This window comes from Canis lupus, unplaced genomic scaffold, assembly GCF_011100685.1.
Source record: "Canis lupus familiaris isolate Mischka breed German Shepherd unplaced genomic scaffold, alternate assembly UU_Cfam_GSD_1.0 chrUn_S459H620, whole genome shotgun sequence".
Lineage (NCBI taxonomy): Eukaryota > Metazoa > Chordata > Mammalia > Carnivora > Canidae > Canis > Canis lupus.
In genome coordinates, this window is record NW_023331390.1 from 19,373 (window position 1) to 26,798 (window position 7,426).

A 7,426-nucleotide genomic window follows, 5' to 3' on the forward strand; every position below is an offset into this window, starting at 1 on the left:
CGGGACAGGCTGATGTGCGCTGAGGACACAATCCTGCGGCAAGGCTTTGGGGCTATCCGCGCAGTTAAAACTTGCTTGAAAGGAATAAAAAGCTTCTGGCTTCTTTTTTTTTTTTTGTAAGATTTTATATATTTATTTGGCAGAGACCAAGCATGAGCAGGGGGCGGGGAGGGCAGAGGGAGAAGCAGACCTTCCGCTGCGCGGGACGCGGGGCTCGATCCCAGGACTCTGAGGTCACGGCCTGAGCCCAAGGCAGACGCTTCCCGCACTGAGCCCCTGGGCGCCCCAGCTCCTGGTGCTGAGGGGGCCGCACGTCCCGGGAAAGGCCCCGATGCAGCCACGCCGGCAGGTGCCCGCGGCTCACCATGGAAACTGCACCGTTTCCGCCTCCATGTCCTCCTCCCACAGCGGCCTTGAGCTGCGGCTCCATTTCGGGGCGGCGGGCGGCCGTGCTGGCCACAGGGTCACCCGGCATCGTGGGCCCCTGCAGGTGGAGCAGACCCTAGTGGACACACCTGCCGAGAGCAGCCTGATGCCTCCAGGAGCCCCGGGCCCACGTGCTCCTCTCCTGAGTGGCCCGGCACGTCCCCGGGCTGAGCCCCGCCAGTGCCCGAGCTCGGGGGTGTGGGCCCCTCCTTGCCCCGGGGAGCTCCCATGCCTGCACCTCCCTGGGCCGCTGCCCCGAGTCCCGCCGACCGACCCTGGAGATCGAAGGCTGGACCCACGTCACGCTCATTTCTCCTCTGCGGATTATCCGATTATCCGCGGTTCTTTGCTGCGATGTCCTTAACCAAGGGATTTTAAAGGAAGGCCGTCTCGAAGGCCACTCGCTGGGATTGTCCCCGAGGACCAGGATGTGCTGGTTCTGCTGCCCCTCCGGCCCCTCTCGTTCTCAGAAGCGGGTTCAAGCCTCAGCCGTGCCCTGTGGGTCCCCGCAGCCCCGCCAGCTACCTCCCCACAACGGCGTCCTGGCCACGGGCCTGGACTGTGGTCCCCCCCTCCACCCAAAGCCTGTTGCAACCGCTCTGTGCGCCTCACCCCTTCTGCTTCTCTCCGTGTCACTTGTGGGGACCCTTGGTGCTCAGACCCGGGGGCCCCAGGAGCCTCCTAACCGCAGGAGCTCCTGCAGCATCTCGTCAGCGCTCGTCCCCCCGCGGACGGGATGCTCTGTGCTCTCGCTCTTCTCCAGGCGAGCCCTTGAGGGTGACACCTTGTCCCCACATCCCCGTCCTCCCAGTGGCGGGCACAGCTGCTGCCCGGGCCGGTGGCTCCCTCCTCGGCTGAATGAAGGCACCACCAGCCCAGGCTGCTGCTTGGAAGAGCCTGTGCGGCTGCGATAATTCCGCTGCATGTCCCCTTTCATGTGTCTAATGAGGCAGTGCTGATATTTGGGCTCCTAAGTACTCAACATCCATTCTCGGGTGTCATTTAGCTTTTGATTTATTGTCTGTCTCTCTCTCTCAGCGTTTTCTTTTCTTGCCATTTCCTCCCTCTCGAAGGAATGGGAAGCCAAGTATTTTCTCCACCTGGAGCTCACCTGGGGAAGCGATCCCATCTTATCTGTTAAACATCTTCAGCCGCGAAGAGGTTGCAAATTGCCAACTGTCCTCTCCAGCTGCAGCGGAGCCACAACACTTCCTTGCAACGGGGGACCGTCTTTCTATGATTCCCTCGCATCCTATCATTACAAGTGCCTGTGCTCAGATTCAGTATCATTATGTCATTTGCAATGCGGCAGCATGATGAGAACCAAATGAGAAAACACCACTTCCCGTCAAAACCGCAAATTGTAAACATGCATTTCTCTTTGAGTCTCGGAGATTCCGTGTATTTACCACCTGAAAATCCATACTTTGAGAGCTCTTTCCCCAACTTGTTGGAAGGTTAGAGAATATAAGAATGTTGAAATGTTAGGTTTAGTGATGGCACGTTTGATAAAATGCCACAATGTCCCCAATGGCTGGGTTCAGAGAAGAGCAAAACAAAAAACACAATGAAAGAAAACAGAAACACAAGACTTCTGGCAATTCTCACAGCTCAGTGCACATTTTCCACGACTGTGGGACCACAGCCGGGTCGTGAGTTTTGCCCTCTGAGCATTCATGGCGCTTGATGAGGGGTTCCATTTCCGGCGGTGGAGAGACGGGGATGACAAATGGACAGTCGTGTCTTTAGCTGTAGGCATCTTGGCGTTCGGTACGTCCATTCCCAAGAGGACTGCAGGGCAAGAGGAAGCCCCCTCCCACGGGAGCCTCGGTGATGGGAGAACAGTGAACAGGAGGGTAGCAAGGGCTCGGCCGGGAAGTCTTCTGGAAAGAGAGAGGTGATGTTTCTACAAGACCCCGTTTTAATTCACGTCCCGCCCGAGGAGTGTTCTGTGGACCCACTGATTTCTGGTGGTCAGCCCAGATTCTTCCCAAGAGAGCCCCCGCTTCCCTCCTCAGGTTCACACGACCCCAGAGAGGAAAGCCCGACTCTTACACGCGCCCCTGGGAGTCAAATGCATACTCAGGACGGGATGTGCATCCTTTCCAAACATCGAGCTTCTCCACGCACGTCAACCTTATAAAGAGGACATCGTGGGAGAACCCAACGCCCCCCCAAGCCTACCAGCAGCTACTCAGACATGGTGGCAGGGGCGTGTGGATACAAGCCCCAGATCACACCATTCCCAGGCGTCAGCATGGAATTGGAATGACAACACGGCCGGAGGACAGATATTACGAATACGAATTTTGAGAAGTTCTCTTTAGGGATGAAATGTCCCCATCTTTGTACTTGTTCACCGATACTGTATTAGTCCCGGCAGAGGCAGCGAGAGATCAGGACTCTAGGCTGGTCTCTGGCCCAGGGCAGCTGTCGCACACCCGCACCTCGGACCGAGGGTGCAGGAGATCAGGAGCGCGAGCTGCAGGATCCCTCCAGGGACCCCGTGGCCGTCCCACGATGCTGGTCTCCCGGGAAGATGCTAGGCGGGGACTTTCCCTGGGCCCCCTCACACCTCGGTTCAACCAGGGGCTCCGGTGCTTTGGACGCACGTGAGACAAGCTCAGCTGTCCCTTGTCTCAGACGACCCGCCTTGGGAAATCCCTGCGAGGATGACACAGGATGATGAATATAAAGCAGAGGACACTTATTTACTCCACTTCTGCCAGTTTCCTCCTGCCGTCGCTGACCGCCCTTGTGGCTCCTCGCTGACTTGGGAGCTGATATGGAGGCGTTTTACGGGAGGACAGACCGACCGTGGGCAGGAAGCGCAGGCCGGGGTTCCCCGATGGCGCACACATGCTTCTTCCCTCCAATGGCAAAGGACAATGTTTGCAACAAGGAACACATCCCCCTCCTCGGTCCTGGCCACCGTCCTTAACGGTAGTTTAAGAGTGATTTAGAAGGACGTCCAGGGTCTTGTCCTTGCACGGCAAAGTGGTTTTCAGCAATAAGAATGACTCGATGTTTCAGGGAATAAAGATGAGTTTTTTGTTGTTGTTGTTCTTTTTGCTTTTGTTGTTCTTTTTGTTTTTGTTGTTGTTGTTGTTTTTTTTTTTTTTTTTTTACCTCTTCGTTTGGTAATAAAGGCAAAGATGATGGTTGAGAGGGATTTTTTCAGTTTTTTTTATATAAATTTATTTTTTATTGGTGTTCAATTTGCCAACATATAGAATAACACCCATTGCTCATCCCATCAAGTGCCCCCCTCAGTCCCCGTCACCCACTCACCCCCACCCCCTGCCCTCCTACCCTTCACCACCCCTAGTTCATTTCCCAGAGTTAGGAGCCTCTCATATTCTGTCTCCCTTCCTGATATTTTCCAGCATTTTCTGTCCTTTCCCCTTTATTCCCTTTCACTATTTTTTATATTCCCCAAATGAATGAGACCATATACTGTTTGTCCTCTGATTGACTTATTTCACTCAGCATAATACGCTCCAGGTCCATCCACATCGAGGCAAATGGTGGGTATTTGTCATTACTAATGGCTGAGGAATATCCCACTGTATACAGAGACCACAGCTTCTTTATCCATCATCTGTCGATAGACACCGAGGCTCCTTCCACAGTTTGGCTATTGTGCACATTGCTGCTAGAAACATTGGGGTGCAGGTGTCCCGGCGTTTCATTGCATCTCTATCTTTGGGGTAATGCCCCAGCAGTGCAATTGCTGGGTAGGGCAGATCTATTTTTAACCCTTTGAGGAACCTCCACAGAGTTTTCCAGAGTGGCTGCACCAGGTCACATTCCCAACAACAGTGCAGGAGGGTTCCCTTTTCTCTGCATCCTCTCCAACATTTGTGGTTTCCTGCCTTGTCAATTTTCGCCATTCTCACTGGGATAAGGTGGGATCTCATTGTGGTTTTGATTTGTATTTCCCTGATGGCAAATGATGCGGAGCATTTTCTCATGTGCATGTTGGCCATGTCTATGTCTTCCTCTGTGAGATTTCTCTTCATGTGTTTTGCCCATTTCATGATTGGATTGTTTGTTTCTTGGGTGTTGAGTTTAATAAGTTCTTTATAGATCTTGGAAACTAGCCCTTTATCTGATACGTCATTTGCAAATATCTTCTCCCATTCTGCAGGTTGTCTTTTAGTTTTGTTGACTGTATCCTTTGCTGTGCAGAGGCTTCTTATCTTGATGAAGTCCCAATAGTTCATTTTTGCTTTTGTTTCTCTTGCCTTCACGGATGTATCTTGCAAGAAGTTGCTGTGGCCAAGTTCAAAGGGTGTTGCCTGTGTTCTCCTCTAGGATTTTGATGGAATCTTGTCTCACATTGAGATCTTTCATCCATTTTGAGTTTATCATTGTGTATGGTGCAAGAAAGTGGATGTCCAATTTTCCCAGCACCATTTATTGAAGAGACTGTCTTTTTTCCAGTGGATAGTCTTTCCTCCTTGATCGAATATTAGTTTACCATAAAGTTGAGAGTCCACTTCTGGATTCTCTATTCTGTTCAGACTTTTTGGTAAAACTAGAATCTGCATTCAAAGCTTTCATATTTGCATCTTTACCTAAATTCACTAGAAATGGGTTCCTTCTGCAAGCACTTGCTTCTCCTTTTATATAAAGAAAGGGAGGTGTAGCAGCCTTGAGAGAAATGCTACTGTTAACTCATCACCAAAGAAGAGGATCTTTATCACATAAGCAAAATAATAGCCCCAGAATGGCCTAGAACAAATCTATGCACAGAGGAAAATAAATTCTCAAATGGTAAGTCAGGAAAGTTTGGGGAACACTCATGGATGGATCTTTTCTCCCCTCTTTTTTATAACCTTTATCAAATGGGAGACAAAGCACCTTCGGAGGTCCCTAATTTTATCCTGGTGTCTATCAACCCGCACATTTTCAGAAGCTAGGAGAAGAATAACTACCTTGTTGTCCATGTTAACCATTGCATCATTGGGGGGGGGAGAGATTTTTAAATATGGTAAAATATAAACAACACCAAATATGCCATTTTATCCAATTCTAGCTGTCAGAGCTTCCATGGTAGGGATAGACCATGTTTTGTTTATACATTCATCTGTGGGCGGACACTTGAGGTGCTTCCACCTTCCTGTGAATGGCACACAGTTACTTTTCAGTGTTGGTCGACAGTCCAAGTCCTGACAAACTAACGAATTTAAAGCAATGTATTATATTAATCTGATTAAAATCTGAGAAAGAGGGCACCCCGGGTGGCTCAGCAGTTTACTTCCGCCTTCAGCCCAGGGCCTGATACTGGAGACCCGGGATCGAGTCCCACGTGGGGCTCCCTCCATGGAGCCTCCTTCTCCCTTTGCCTGTGTCTCTGCCTCTCTCTCTCTCTCTCTCTCTGTGTGTGTGTGTCTCCCATGAATAAATAAATAAAATCTTAAAGAAAAAAATGAGAAAGAGACAGACTCTGTGATGCACGTGAGACCTTGGCTCCCAGTCTACCACTGAAGAACATGCTCCTCTCGCTGGATGCAGGGCACAGCCTGGGGTTCTCCACTGGCTCACCCAGGAAGCACCTCTCATCCCCGTCGGGAGCACCCTGCTTCCTCCAGCCACATTTGCTTGACCTCACAACGACAGCACTCGGCACTCTTTGGATTCTTTTTCGTTTCCCCAGCACTTCTGGGAACTGTTGTGTCCAGGGGCTCCTGTCTACACATGGAGACGTGGAGAGGATAAGTGGCTGGTTTGGGGCTTGGATGGATGCGAGGCCTCTTCTGTCTCTGTGTCCTGGGCCAAGAGCCCGTTCAGATTGCGCTTCCTCCGGGATGTCCTCCCAATCCCAGCCTGTGACCCCCCAAGAAGTGTGGCTCTCACCTCTCCTGCCCATGTGCAAGACACCTTTAAGCTCTTTAAAGGAGAAACCATCTTTCATACACGTTTATTTTTTTTAATTTTTATTTATTTATGATAGTCACACACACAGAGAGAGAGAGAGGCTGAGACATAGGCAGAGGGAGAAGCAGGCTCCATGCACCGGGAGCCGATGTGGGATTCGATCCCGGGTCTCCAGGATCGCGCCCTGGGCCAAATGCAGGCACTAAACTGCTGCGCCACCCAGGGATCCCTTTCATCCCAACTTGGAAAAAGGGAGATGTGTGTACTGCAAACAAAGGACATCCAAACATACACTTTTCTCCTCAGAAAAGTGCGAGTGCACGGAAGGGTGACAGAATGCCCGTTACCCTCTGACCCACTGCGGCATTTAGCAAAAAGCCTTTCACACACACACAATAATAAAAATCTGGTAAATTAAGATGTTGAATGAGACAATAACTACATACACACAGTTCCCATCTTTGTGTCTAACCCGAAGGATTGGTGCGTTACAGAGTGCTCAGGCTAGGTCAGGCATCCCAAAAGTCAGACAGACGAGGTGAAATTCTGTGCCCTAGGACCGTCTGCATCCTGCTTGCATGTAAAGAGGGTGCATTTGAGTTCCCAGAGAGGTCAAGCTTGCCTTTCTATGTTTCTGTGGGCCACCAGAAAGGGAATCCGTGAAAGGTTATGGTGAGCGACCCTGGATTTAAAGAGTTGTGCCATGTGGGCGGGACCATCCCGGGAGACATTATGACCCTCTCCGAGGGAAATCACACAAAATCACAGAACGTGGGTTCTGGAGCACCGAGGGTGCTCTCCCATGATTCTGGCTAAACAGCAGCGCTCCCGGGATTGTCGGGGAGGTGGCCACACGCAGGCAGGGGAAGGAGCCAGGCATGCCTGCTGTTCGTGCAATGCTACCTCGTCACGTTTCTGTCCTCATTTGGATGGAAAACATCACAGAGTTGAAAAAGACACCCAGAGTTTAAACAAATGTGAAAAAGAAAACAAAGATGTGACATCCATGTTTCTTTTTTTGGGTGATAAATAAGACAGGCAGTCAAGATACTTTTGCTACTTCAGGAAAGCAAAAAAATAGTAATAATATAGTAAAAAAAAATACCTGCCACTCATG